The sequence below is a fragment of the Lethenteron reissneri genome, chromosome 54, assembly GCF_015708825.2.
Source record: "Lethenteron reissneri isolate LAM-NWPU_2019-01 chromosome 54, ASM1570882v1, whole genome shotgun sequence".
Classification (NCBI taxonomy): Eukaryota; Metazoa; Chordata; class Hyperoartia; order Petromyzontiformes; family Petromyzontidae; genus Lethenteron; species Lethenteron reissneri.
In genome coordinates this window covers 7,832,757-7,846,265 of record NC_083832.1, presented here as the reverse complement: position 1 = coordinate 7,846,265, position 13,509 = coordinate 7,832,757, and the positions used below count along the sequence as shown (strand labels likewise).

Genomic DNA, 13,509 nt, shown 5'->3' with positions numbered 1-13,509 from the left:
AGCCAGGCACCCTGGGGGGGGGGCTGGTTCGAACGTTATGATCCCCCGGGGCCCCACCCCTCAGGGAGGGGTTGGGTTCACCAGGTGTTGTGTGGGTGGTGTGTTCCCTGCCCATTGAATGTACATACGTTGGGTTCACCTGGTGTTGTGTGTATGGTGGGTTCCCTGCAAATTGTATATAGGTTGTTTTTTTTACGGAATTCGTATTTATTCAAGGGGGTGTGCGTCGGGTTGTTTTCTCTTCTTGCTGTTGCATTTTGTTGTGTTCTTGTTGCTGTTCTTATTATTGTTGAAAAATAGTGAGGCACACGCGCGGTCAGGGGGTAAATGCACTTTTATTGTCATTTTTTTTTGTATGTTGGCAGCCGGGACGGCTGCAAGCTATGCGGGGGGGGGGGGGGGGGGATGTAGGGGTGCTAGAGAGAGAGCCGTTATGCATGGCAGCCTATGGCAAACAAACACAGTGGGCGGGGCTACGTAAGTGCACGGGGAGGTGCCCTCTACGACGTCCGAGCCAGGCACCCTGGGGGGGGGCTGGTTCGAACGTTATGATCCCCCGGGGCCCCACCCCTCAGGGAGGGGTTGGGTATAAAAGGGGATGTATCAAAGGGCTCGGGAGGAGAGTTAAAAGCTAACCAGAGAAGACTGAAGACGCCTTAGATAGAGCCCTGGACTCCCCTAGTTCGATGTCCTTATCAGGGCCGAACAGGACTGAGCCAGCGGCGTGGTCCCGGAAGCCAGAGCCGGTGCTCTTGTAAGAGCTGGTCTGGGACTCCGGGTACCGGGCCCGACTTACCAGTGTCGGGCCAGTTAGCCTCCCCTAGCCCGTTAGTGGAGGACTCGGGGGTAGGACAGGGATAGCTAGGGGTGTATTCCCAGTTATACGGGTGAGGGGGCCGATACCCCCTCGAGTGTTATATGCCCACTGTTGTACTGTAAAATAAATACACGTGTGCCTCCACCTCGGTGTCAAGCGTCCTCACCGGTACTTCACAAGCTACAAAAAAAGCCTGCTTTGCCACGGAGTGCCTAAGCTGGCCAACTGCAAGACCGTACCACCATCATCACCATCACTCAATCTGTCACCGTTTTACTTGACGTCAAGCAAACCGTTAATGCGAGCCCGACTTTGGCAGAGGTGCGGACGTTCAATCTCACTCAGCGTGCCACAGCAAAAATACCCCCGCTATCAAGAAGCGGCATCAAACTGCAGTGTCCTTTCATGCGGTGGAATTCCACGTCGCCCTGCCTGGACACACCACAGCGGTGGTTACCTTTGCCCATCCATAGCTGCGCCCCACCGGAGCCGGAACATGACAAAAGACTCACGAACGCATCTGGCGCCTTCGGAAGCCTGGTCCAGTAAACAATCGGGGGGTGTCAGACAACGGTCATCTCTGCAGCCCTTCCGCTGTGTGGTACATTGTGCAAGGCTAAGGCGCAGCACCGCAATTACCCGCTCACGCCACCGTTAGCGAAAGGACCTACACTAGAGGGAGCTGTGAAGTGCTCTTCTGGAGGGTGTTTTGGCCTACTCTTCCACTCTGGACAGACGTTTCGGAAGAGGTGGAGAGTACCCACAATTTACCCCACCGCACGCGGTCCGTCGATCGACTCACGGCGGCATGCGCGTTCATTTCTGCTGCTGGATAGAGGCGGAGGATTTAGAAACTTGCACCATTGTTATAACGACCTCATCGTATATTCCGACTTGCATAAAAAGGAGAAAACAGCCTTGGAAACGAATAAGGCTGATAAATAATTATAGCATGCCTTGTACATGTTCCCATGATCAAGGTTTACAAATCAAATAAAATGAGTATACAAAGGAGAGAGCAGGTTAGAGCACACTGGCTCTTGTGTGTTCATTTATGACAACAGATCATGCTTTGTTTAGGCTTGACAAGTGAAGACCACCCTAAGTGCATCCCTAGAGCGAATTCGTCTAGAGTGACAGGTTAATAAAATGGCAAAAAAATAAAACTCGAGAAAATGGAAATCTTTGAAAGCTATATTATGTAAACAAATACATATATCTTATTTCGACACTGTATCTTATCCAGAAAGTAGCTCCAGTAAAAAAAATATGTCGCGAACAAATTATTGAACAACAAAATGGCAACACCTATTACTCCGCGTGGAGTGATAGTGAATGTGCTGCGTGTGAAGATGCATCAATTCATCACTTAACATTGATTCTTCAGCTTAAAGGAGGTGGCGGTCATCCCCACGTGTACGAACAACACTTAGCATACGTCGTTGCTATTGAGATCATCCTGAATGTTAATGCCAGCAGAGGCATCGCATTCGGAAAATTACGAAAAACTATAAAATCGTTAAATTAGAATCGTGAACCCAATGTCACGGCAATTAATTCTCCTTTGGTTCTCAATCGTAAAAATAAAATCTGATTGGCCTACACCAGAGACAGCCTTCTTTAGTTTCAAAAACAATGCAGATATTATTATCAGAGCATGTTTGTTAGCATGATCACTACAAGACAAGTACGTGTGGTTAAACGTAAAAAAGGTATGTTAATAAATGCATTGGTTTAATGAAGCAAAATTTCATTAAACTTACGTGCCTGTACCGAATGTGTTTTCGATTATTTACCTTCTTAAGAAAATCTGGCCATGCCTCGCACCCCCAGTGAGTGAAGCGTGCACCCCACATGTTAAAAAGAACCACTGCTCTTGTGGCTGCACGGGGGGGGGGGGGTCACCAAAGTCCATTTCATACAAAGAAAGATACACAAAACTTAAAACCACAAGATTCCCGCTCGAGTGATTCCGCACCTCCGATTAGCGCGCCTGGCTATGTACGGCGCGCAAGAAGTTCAACACACGTGTCAATATTTACGGGACCTTTTTTTGCCAGTATCAAAGTATGAAACGTAATAATACGTTGGATACCCTTTGTGGCAATAAAACAGGTGGTTAACATGTTCAAACACCAAACAAGTACATTGTTTGCGAGGAATTAAGTCTGCATTAACCACGCTACTTGTGCTGAACACGCACGCAAACAAATATGCTTGGTAATATATGCATTTTCTTTAAAACTAAAGAAGGACAATTAATTTATTATCAGACCATGTTGGTTTGCATGTTCACAAGCGCTGTGTGTGATTAATGCGAACTTGATTCATTGCAAAAAGGGTATCAATTCTTTGTTTGAACATCTTAACACTTGAATTTCGATTTAAAGCTTTCGTGACTGCAGGGATTCATCTTCTTGGTTCTTTCGGTAAAGTCACGTAGTAAGGGAAATAATAAAATCATAAAAATTAAACATAATAAAATACAATTCTCACGACAACGTTCAGAAACGCCGTGAGAATTTTATTTTATTGTTTTATTTTTATTATTTTATTATTTCCCTTCTAAGTGACTTTACTGAAAGAACCAAGAAGATCTTAACACTTCCTGTTTAAGTGCCATAAAATGTTTAAATTGAACCTTATTTTTAATGTGTAGTCAACGTACCAATATCGAGCATTCGCCACTGACAGTGACGTCACCACGGCGCCTGTGCCAGGCTAGGTGCACTTTGAGGCCACGTGAAGTGTCGAAGGCTCGCTGACAGGAGGTTTCGGGACAAACCCTGCAGGTGCCATGGGTTGGCTGACTGAGATAACCGGTAGCGGCACCACCAGCTCTACTACCCTACTGTGCCAGGCTAGGTGCAGGTCTCGGGACAGACCCTGCAGGTGCCATGGGTTGGCTGAGATGACCGGTAGATGCACACCAGCTGTACTCCCCTACTGTGCCAGGCTAGGTGCAGGAGGTCTTGGGACAGACCCTGCAGGTGCCATGGGTTGGCTGAGATTACCGGTAGATGCACCAGCTGTACCCCCAAATGTTCCAGTCAACAACTTTCACACACACACATGCACGTATATATGTAGTTAACTTACACACACATTTGTGTAGTTAACTTAGGTTGTCAAAAGGCCATCCCTGAGTGCAGATCACCTTTGACTGCGCCGGTTAGTGAGGGTCCTGAATGAGGAAAACACATTCCTGCAGAGGGAGCTGGTAGGAACGTTGGGTTGCTCGGTCAATGGCCAGGGTCAACGGCGGCGTGGTGTATTCCGCAAATATGGCCGACTGTGAGGGCGGGCACAAGCCGGCGTGAGTAGGTTAAACGTTGAGTTTTATAAGGGCACCACGGGGTGACCAGCCCCTCCCTCCCCACCCAGCCCCACCCCACCCAGCCCCCACCCTCCCCACCTAGCCCCTCCCCACCCAGCCCCTCCACACCCAGCCCCTCCCCACCCTCCCCTCTCAACCCAGCCCGACCCCTCCCATTTTTGGATGCACGACGGACGGACAGACACAATACTCCCCTGTGGGCTGGTGGAACCAGGTGGTCCCTACCAGTATAAGACTTTGCGTACAACAGGCGTACACACACGGCACATTCCACATTGCACCGTGAGCCGATGAATCGACGCACCTCGCAACCTCGTGAATCATCTATACAAATCAACAGTGAGCACTTGCATAAATATAACGAAGTAAAACTCTTCCAAGGATGAGTAGGTGCAAAAACATAGGGTCCGTCCATAAATGACGTCACGCACCTAGGCGGGGGGGGGGGGACATTTGTGACGATGTGTGACGATGGGGGGGGGGGGGGTAGAAATGTGACGTCACATCAAAATGCGCAACTTTAAATAAATATAGACAACACGTTCTACTTATATTCTTGGTTTTTTTTCGGTAAAGTCACGTAGAAGGGAAATAATAAAATAATATTCATATAAAACAAGAAAAAATGTACATTATTTTATTAATTCCCTTCTACGTGACTTTACCGAAAAAACAAGAATATGAATCCCTGCAGTCACGAAAGCTTTAAATCACGTTCTACGCACTACAATGACAATAGTTTAAAGCGATTTGAAACATGTTTTATATATTTGTTTTGGGGGGGGCAGAGCTTTGTGACGTCATATTTGAGGGGGGCTGACTTTTTGTGACGCAGTGTGACGACGGGGGGGGGGAGGGGGGGATCAAAAATCGTCCAAAATCGCGTGACGTCATTTATGGACGGCCCCATATCCACACTATCGACTTTCAAGGGCTCGCTAGAATTTCCCTTCAGCGGTGGTGTGAGCAAGGAATTGCAAGGTCCCGTCACCTTCACCGCCTACAATATAAACATTCGCGTAACACAAAAGCGTACCACTAAAACGTCTTAAACGCATCGCCGCTCGTGACACATTTTTTGTTGTTGTCGTTTTTGAACAAGATAACGTTTTCTCATCCCTGTCTCCGCGAGCACGATTCTATTTGTAAGAACACACACACACACAAAAAAGTATTTTGCTTGGTAGCACATAACGTTCCTATTAAAACATTGTCGACGAACGCTTGTTTGTTAACCCCCATCCCTCCCTCCCGCCCCCCGTAGTTATTTCTCACCGAGAAAGCCTCTATGGGCCCCCCCCCAAAAAAAAAACGAGCACACGCTGATTCGGTATGTTTACACAATCCTCGTCACAGCCAAAATAAACAAACCCATAGCCGCCCCGTCAGATGGGTTGACTAACAGGTGGGGTCTATATTACTCTGCCTCGACACAGTTGTTCTGTGTGTGTGTGTGGAGTTGGTGGTAGTGGTCGCAAACGGGTTTTGATTCCTTACCCGTACCCGGCCGCACCAGGGTCGCAAGATGGGTAGCTGTTCCTTACCCCTACCCGTACCCTACCCGAAATGAGTGACAAACGGTTACTCACCAGTGACTCACGGCCTACCCGTACCCGTACCCGGCCGCACCAGGGTCACAAACGGCTACCCGTACCCGGTCGGGTACGGGTAGCCGGGTATCGGGTAGGGTACGGGTATCGGGTACCCGGTGGCGACCTCTGGTTGGTGGTGGTGGCTACATAACCCGGCCCGCTCACGGTCAACACGGATGACGATTATCCGAACCGGTCCTGGACCTCCCCTAGATCGACTCAGCCTCAAATAAGTACCTGTGCAGTAGACATCGCCACTGGGGAGACAAAGGCGGCCGGGCGTGGTGCTGTCCACCCCACCGCCTCGTGTGCCGTGCCCGCCTCGATAAGGGCACTTGCCCCAACAGTCTGTTGCAGGCTACACGGGGGATCTTTGTCTTTGGTGGTGGTGGGTCACGCGCAAATTTAGAGACGACCGGCCAAGCGCGTGCATCAGAGAGAGGGGGGGGGGGGCCCTCCTCATTTTTATGTTTCCCCCCACTACCGCTCGTTGCTTTCCTCCACTTTTCCCCCCACTGAACGCAACGCCGTCGAGATTGTAAGTCTGTTTGGTTATTCTCAAGAGTGGAACAAGACTCACATGTGGAATGTATGTATTGCACAGAGCTTTGCCATATGTTGGAAGGAATGAATTTATCCAACAGGTGGCTCTTTGTGAGGGCTATAAAAAAAAAAAAACCTTTCCGCCTGGCAAATAAAAAAATGTCTAGGGCTCAATAGGATATCATTACCACATTTATGATTTGCTATCTCTCTCTTAGTTTTTTTATGGGTTTATAACAACAACAAAGAGAACCCCCCCCCCCCCCCCCACACACACATTCCCACTCCCTCCACTTAAATGCTATTCTGAAGAAAAAAAACTACATTTCAAGGAAACTATTATCGAATGAATTTAGGGCACGGCAATTTGTTCTGATGTTGCTTAAAATATTTATAGGGTGTATTTTACTGCACAAAGATGTACGCTCAGGCATGTCGTGTTAAGCGTGGTGGAGAGAAGCAATCATACAAAATTATTTACAGTCCTTTGCCAGTTTACTGCTGGATGAAGGCCTCCCCCATACCATGTTCATCACAGAGGTTGTTTGACCATACCTCTCCATCCTGTCCAGTGGGGATCGGTAAATGGAGGATCGTTTCAGATTTAACTCACCAGCATTGTTAGACCTCGAAAGGGACTCAAACTGAGGTCACTGGATCCATCGTGCTAACCACTGCCACCACCCCACACGGACAGAGATTAGCTGTTCATAAAATGCATCATCACTGAGACCATTCCAGGGCAATGCAAAGGTTTGTATAGCAAAGCAGATCTATCATGAGCAATGGAAATATCATGCATTAGCCGAATCGATTACATTTACAAATTAAACTCAATGCAATATTTATGCACTCCTACCAAATGATTCCAGTGACAAACGCACAGACTAATGTGACTGGGGATTTAATCCCAATCTTTACGTATTAATTAAATTATATAATGAAGTAAAACATTTGATGTTAGAAATCGCTATATTACCACTAAAATGTACTTGTTCTCAAAGCTCTCAACTGTTTTTAAACGAAGGATCTTCACATGTACACAACACAGGGGAGTGGTGGCACTGCGGTTGGCACAATGCGACGAGCGCGGTGAAGTATGGTCGAACAACCCCCACGACTTGTCAGCATGGGATGGTAAAGGCTTCATCCAACAATGTATAAACAAATGACGATAGAGACCATATTAAAAAAAGTATACCGTATAACAATAAAAATTCCATCCAAATTAGGTAAACATTGTGATGACCCATCAAATTAATATACGAGGTATTGGCGAAGAAAAACACTTACGTATCACGGAAATAATATTTATAAAAAGTATCCCGCTTTGTACGTAAACAAGCGATCGGCTCGCGATGTGTGTTAAAGTTCAAATGGATGAGAGGCAGAATAAAGGGTTAGTTTAGCAACGAGCTTCATCAGCATAGACACCTCTTTTATTACAATTCACACGTTTCACAAAACACTGCTATGCTGTTAATTACAACAACCCGCGGACACACGGCGCAGCCCAATAATAACTGCCACGCTTAACGATGTACAAAATCTCGTCGACCCTAATGAAATGCTTCTTTCAAAAAGCATGACATCTGACGTGCCAGTTAAACACGTCATCTGATTTGGTCAGCTGCTAAGGGCGGGCACAATGCCGCAGTGATGATCGATTTCAATCAGGTCATACGGCGAGGACAGTTAGCACTTTATTCCCGAATATACCACCCCATAATCAAAACAGTGGCAAGCGCTGATTCTACCGTCTATATATATGATAAAAAATAACATATGTGTGTGAATCATAATAAGAGAGGGGAGCATTAGGACAGTGACACTGCACCTCCGATTAGGACGGTTGGCTACGTACGATGCGAAAGAAGTTCCACAGGATACATACACTGTTCCAGTGATCTAACACCAGTGCTGAGTTATATTTGAATCGTTCCATGCCCCCCCCCCCCCACTTCCACCACTACTGCTCCCATTACCAAACCACGCTGAGCAGCGTGGTGAAGTATGGTAAGACAATTTGCCACGACCGACACTTGAGTGGGGAGGTCTTCATCCAGCACGCGATTGACAAAGGCGAGAAACAAAAATATTACGTATAATTAATGGGCAATATCTATCCATGTTTTTTTATTGACTTCATGTTCAAGCGCATCGATCCACACTGCTACTTGGCATAATAATATTGCTAGTTTCTTTGAAATTAAACTATCTGCAGTAATTATCATGATGGATACATCTAAGCAAATGGGCGGTTAGGAAACAGCCACAAATTGCAGTAAATGCAATTGCCTACATCTTCATAATAACCATCATCATCACCACCACCGTCATCATTCCTCATATGCCAAGTATTGCCTCGTCAAAATTTGACTGGGAATCCCATGAGGGAGTTCCCACGCTCCATACTGAGAGTGACAGCTCTGCTCTGGCAATTGTTCAAGAACAATTTTGGTAATTGTGGAGCAATTCTCCCAAATTAGCCACAAACACCAGCACGCACCGTTCGCTTAATCTTGCAAACAACATCCAGGGGCCTTCAATGTCCGCGCGGATTAGCCAACCGCTCACTCGATTCACGATACCCCTGCAGAGATCCATCGTAGGGTGGGGGGTGAGGGCGGACTGAGCGTTGGGAAAGATGGGGCACAACGTGGAACCACGGGTGACCACTGTGAACGAACGCGAAACCAGCCAGGCACATTGCAGCAGGAGTGGGTGCCAGGTAAAATAAATCTAAGCGAGGGCTTAGGGCCCCTATAAGTAGCTCATAAAGCCCTAGATTCATGACAAAAAATGGACGCACCGAATACACAAGCAAATTCGCATGAATTTAAAAGTTAAATTAACATAAACATGCTAATTACTTGTTTCTCATATCTATATTTTCGCCAGATGTTAACTCTCTCGCCTAGTATGCAGGAGGTCATGGGTTAGATCCCCCGACCCTGACGCCTGCTGTATATTTGGAGTTTGTATGTTTTCCCTGTGGCAGCGTAGATGTTTCTCCGGGTCCTCTGTTTTTTTTCACCTCCGCATTTCGAAGCACGCGTTTAGGGTATTTGTCTGCTATATATTTCCACGTAATAAGCCGCTTTGTTGAGCTATCATTTGTGGCCAGATCGCTTCTGAAAAAAAGCTAAATATGTAGCTCTGGGATTTTAATTGGTTAAATAAAACATGGTTTACTTTTCATTTTACGAAGTCTGCATCTCTCTTCTTCTGTCATCTCACTCCATCTCCATTTCCGTCTCATCTGCACTTTCTTTTGTCATCTCATTGCACCTCAACCTTCTGTCCGCATCTCTCTCATCTCAATGCAGCTCTATCTCATCTATATCGAATTCTTTCATAGGAGTGTATCAATTGAAAATGGACCCCCTCAAAAAAGTAAAAATGTGCAAAAGCCCCCCCCCCCCCCATGGGCCAGCCCCACCATTGCCACACACACACACCACTGATACATTCGCATTAAACGAGGCTGTGACTGGGTAGCATAGTCGTTAGGGATCCCACCACTGAGTCACATTTTCACAGAGTCAACGGTTCAATTCCCATAAGCAGCCTGGTAATTTCTATGGGGGTTCATCATACACTGTCTGCTGTGAAGTGGGTTCAAATACATTGTGGTATTCGTTGTAAGTATTCTTAGAGGCTGTCGTGCATCGATATCAGTTGATGAAATCCACAGTTTTGAGTGCAAACAAATACATGTTTAAATAAATACTGTATCGATAAAGGTGCATCCCTACAATTACTTGCGCATTCCACTGCTGGTGGAAGGGCCTCTAGAGAGCTCCGTCTAGAGGGTATATTGGCCTACTCTTTCACAATGGCAAGACATCTTGGGAAGAGATGTGAGTACCCACACTTTACCCCATCGCAGTGAATTCATTCATACGGCTGGAGGGGAATTTCAAAACTTGTCCCATTGTTTCAACTGGCACACCGGAAGATGGAATTGAACTGGCAATCTTTGGATATCAAGTCCAGTGTGCTAACCATTACACCATGGGAATAGAAATACATATGTATTGATAATAAGAAAATGTATGCTGAATGAACAGCATTTAATGTCTATATGAACAAAGTTGTAAAATGCATATAATGAAAGCTTACTTTAATATTCATATTCAATTTTGCTCAACACTCTGTTGTGTATACGTATTTATCAGGCAGGTTATAACAAAGCCAACATTGCATTAAGAATATAAAGAGACATGGGATAGATTGTGGCTTTGGATGGAATGAGATGCCGCAGTGGTGAGATGTTAACGACCTCGGCAGGTGTACAGGAGTTTGTGAGTTCAATCTCTACTCTGACACCTGTATATTTTGGAGTTTGCATGTTCTCCCCGTGGCCGTGTGGATTTTTCTCCGGGTCCTCCGGTTTTTACCTTCACATTTAGATTCGCAGTTATACATTACCACGAGATCAGACACTTGGTTGAGCTATAATTTGTGGCCAGGTAGCTTCCAGAAAGAGCTTTATAACTCAGTGGGCCTTACCTGCCATTTTTTTCGTTTAATAAACAGTTTAATCGTTGTTTAGTTTGATATGCATTTAGAGTATCATTAAAGCTTTTAATGGAAGTTGACTGAAAAATCACATGAATTTGTAGAGCCTAATCATTACCTTGATCACTACAACTACATCTTTTGATTTGCACATTTGTGATTAGTTGCATTTACGCCTCTCATGTGACTTCGTCCCAGGACAATTATCTCGTTAATCCATCGATCCTTCGGAAAATTAAATTATTCTAACTATTTATATTGTGTTAATTGTTTAATTTTACCTTTCCAAACACTTCCTTTCTTCACAATCAACACCATTTGCAATGAACATTGTGTGCGTGTCTGTTGTAAGCAGTATATATTGTAAAAAAAATGTTTTTTCTATTTTTAGAACAAAATCGAAAAAATAATAATGATCAATAAAACATCAATGATTCTACCAAGTATAGATACTGCTGTGGTGTAATGGTCAGCACGCTGGACTTTGAATCCACAGCTCGCCGATTTTATTCTATCTCCCGGTGCGGCAGATAAAACAATGGCCCCACAATGGTGAGATGTTAACTACCTCGCCTTATATACAGGAGGTCATGGGTTCAATCCCAGCCCTGATGCCTATATATTTGGAGTTTGCATGTTCTCCCCGTGGTTGCGTGGATTTTTTTTCAGGTCCTCCGATGTTTCCCTCACACATTTAGAATCAACGTGCGTTTTAAAGTATTTGGCTGCTGTACATTTCCACGTGATAAGCCACTTCGTTGAGCTATCATTTGTGGCCAGGTCGCTTCTGAAAAAGAGCTACATAGTTCAAGTGGGCCTTACCTGGTAAAATAAAATATTTTAGTTTATAGTTTAGGAGTAAACCTCCCCTCCCACTAATGCCTCTGGTCACCCTGCAGTGTAGCTCTGTAGTGCCACGGGTCGCGTGCGTCGGGGTCAAGTGTGGGTGCTCACACCTCTTCCAACAAGTCTGGCCAGTGTTGAACAGCAGCCAATTATTCCCTCCAGCGGCAGTGGCGTACGTTGATATGAAGCAATAAATAAATAAAATAAAAAAAATGACCGCTGCATCTCAAGCTTTAGGTTGGTATTTTTCAACCTCTTGCAGAGGTCTGCATCTCGACAATAACCTTTCCGACTTTCTTGACTGTAAAATAGTGTTCCCTGCTCCCCAGGGCACGCACATCGGTTCCACTGGCATGTTAAAGCGTATGCCATGTGTGGCATTATATGAGCGCGTAGCCTTCAATACATTTCGCCAGTGCTCTTCTAACGGAGCCCGGTTCTATGTGACTACGGCTGTGACCCAGCCCCTGCTAACACCTATTAAATTGGTGCGTTTGCAGAGCGCCACATGGCACTGCGCTCGATGTACGACACCCCCTTATCTCTCGCTTGCATTTTAATTACCTCGGCAGGTCACGTGGAGGGTGGCACCTCACGACCCAGTTCTCCCCCTCCCCTCCCCACATTAACACTTTTACAGAGCCACGCCAACTAGCTCAGTGAAATATGGTCAAACAACCCCATGACCTATACAGTGCGGTGAGGCCATCATCCTGCAGTGGAATTCACTCGGCGGTAAATTATTATTTTATTTTAACAGGTAAGTGGGCAACATTGTATGTTATATACTTGCTAGGAAATATGCAGTACTATTACGCTACTGTATTGCTTGTATGTATGTATGTATTTTGAACTTCTTTGACACTGTACGTAGCCAACTGTGCTAGTCGGAGGTGCTTGATTATTATTTGAGGTTTTCTTGGGGGGTGGGTTGCAACAATAATTAATTATCTTTTATAATTATTATTATTAAATTTAATAATCTATCTGTGTTTTCTATCGATAGCGACCTAATTTTATTGTATTTGCTCTTGCTATAGAATTTCATAGCAGCCAAATAAACTCGATTTTTCTAAAGTTAAATATACGTCAGCAAAAGGATGGCCGATTAAATGGGCCATTACAATTGTACTGTTACCAGTCCATGAAACGTTGGAACAGACGTGTCAATCGTCTCAGCATCTTCCCACAATATTAAATACAATGAAGGAGCATCGCACAAAACGTCTCCAATTATTATCTACTTTCCCTTTAACGGCCACAGTGTTGTTGAGGAATGTGTTGAGTGTAAAATATGATCGCCCACCATAAAATCAATACATCTCCCTCCCCTCGCTCTCTCTGTCTCCACTCCAGAAGATGGCCCATTGCCCGAAACGTCACCCCGTTAAACATATATTTTTTGAGTATATATCAGCATTAAGAAACCAAATGAGGTACACTCCTTAATTTTTCATTCTCCGCATCGGAGTTCACACTTCACCGTATTTTATGAATGAGCCGGGCAGAGCCACACGCTGTCAATCAGTGCGCGAGAGCGAGTGCCATTCATGGGGCAGGTGCTTCATCGCAGAGTTCCGACGAGAGGGCCCGGGAAGACAGGCATGCCAATCCAATCCGTTTCACTCTCACCATCCAACGCACCACACACAGCGGCGGAAACCTCACAGAGCCTCTTACCCCATAGGAAAGAAGAAGAAGAAAGTCCTTACGCGATATATAGAGAGAGAAAAAAGAGTATTAATCACAGAAAATGTCGACCTTGCTTGGTGGAATGAAGCCAAGATTACTGCGATGAAAGCAGTGGCGTGCGAGCCACTTACACTGCAATGCCACAACCCCTCGGCCCC

The 13,509-nt window shown here is 45.5% G+C and overlaps 2 protein-coding genes across 11 annotated transcripts in view; both read right to left on the bottom strand.

The window, feature by feature from the left end:
- Positions 1-13,509, bottom strand: part of LOC133356600 (uncharacterized) — a 490,957-nt gene that overhangs the window by 56,764 nt on the left and 420,684 nt on the right. The gene's annotated exons all lie outside the window — the stretch shown is intronic.
- LOC133356599 (forkhead box protein P2-like) overlaps positions 1-13,509 on the bottom strand; it is a 292,969-nt gene that overhangs the window by 95,784 nt on the left and 183,676 nt on the right. The window lies entirely within an intron of this gene.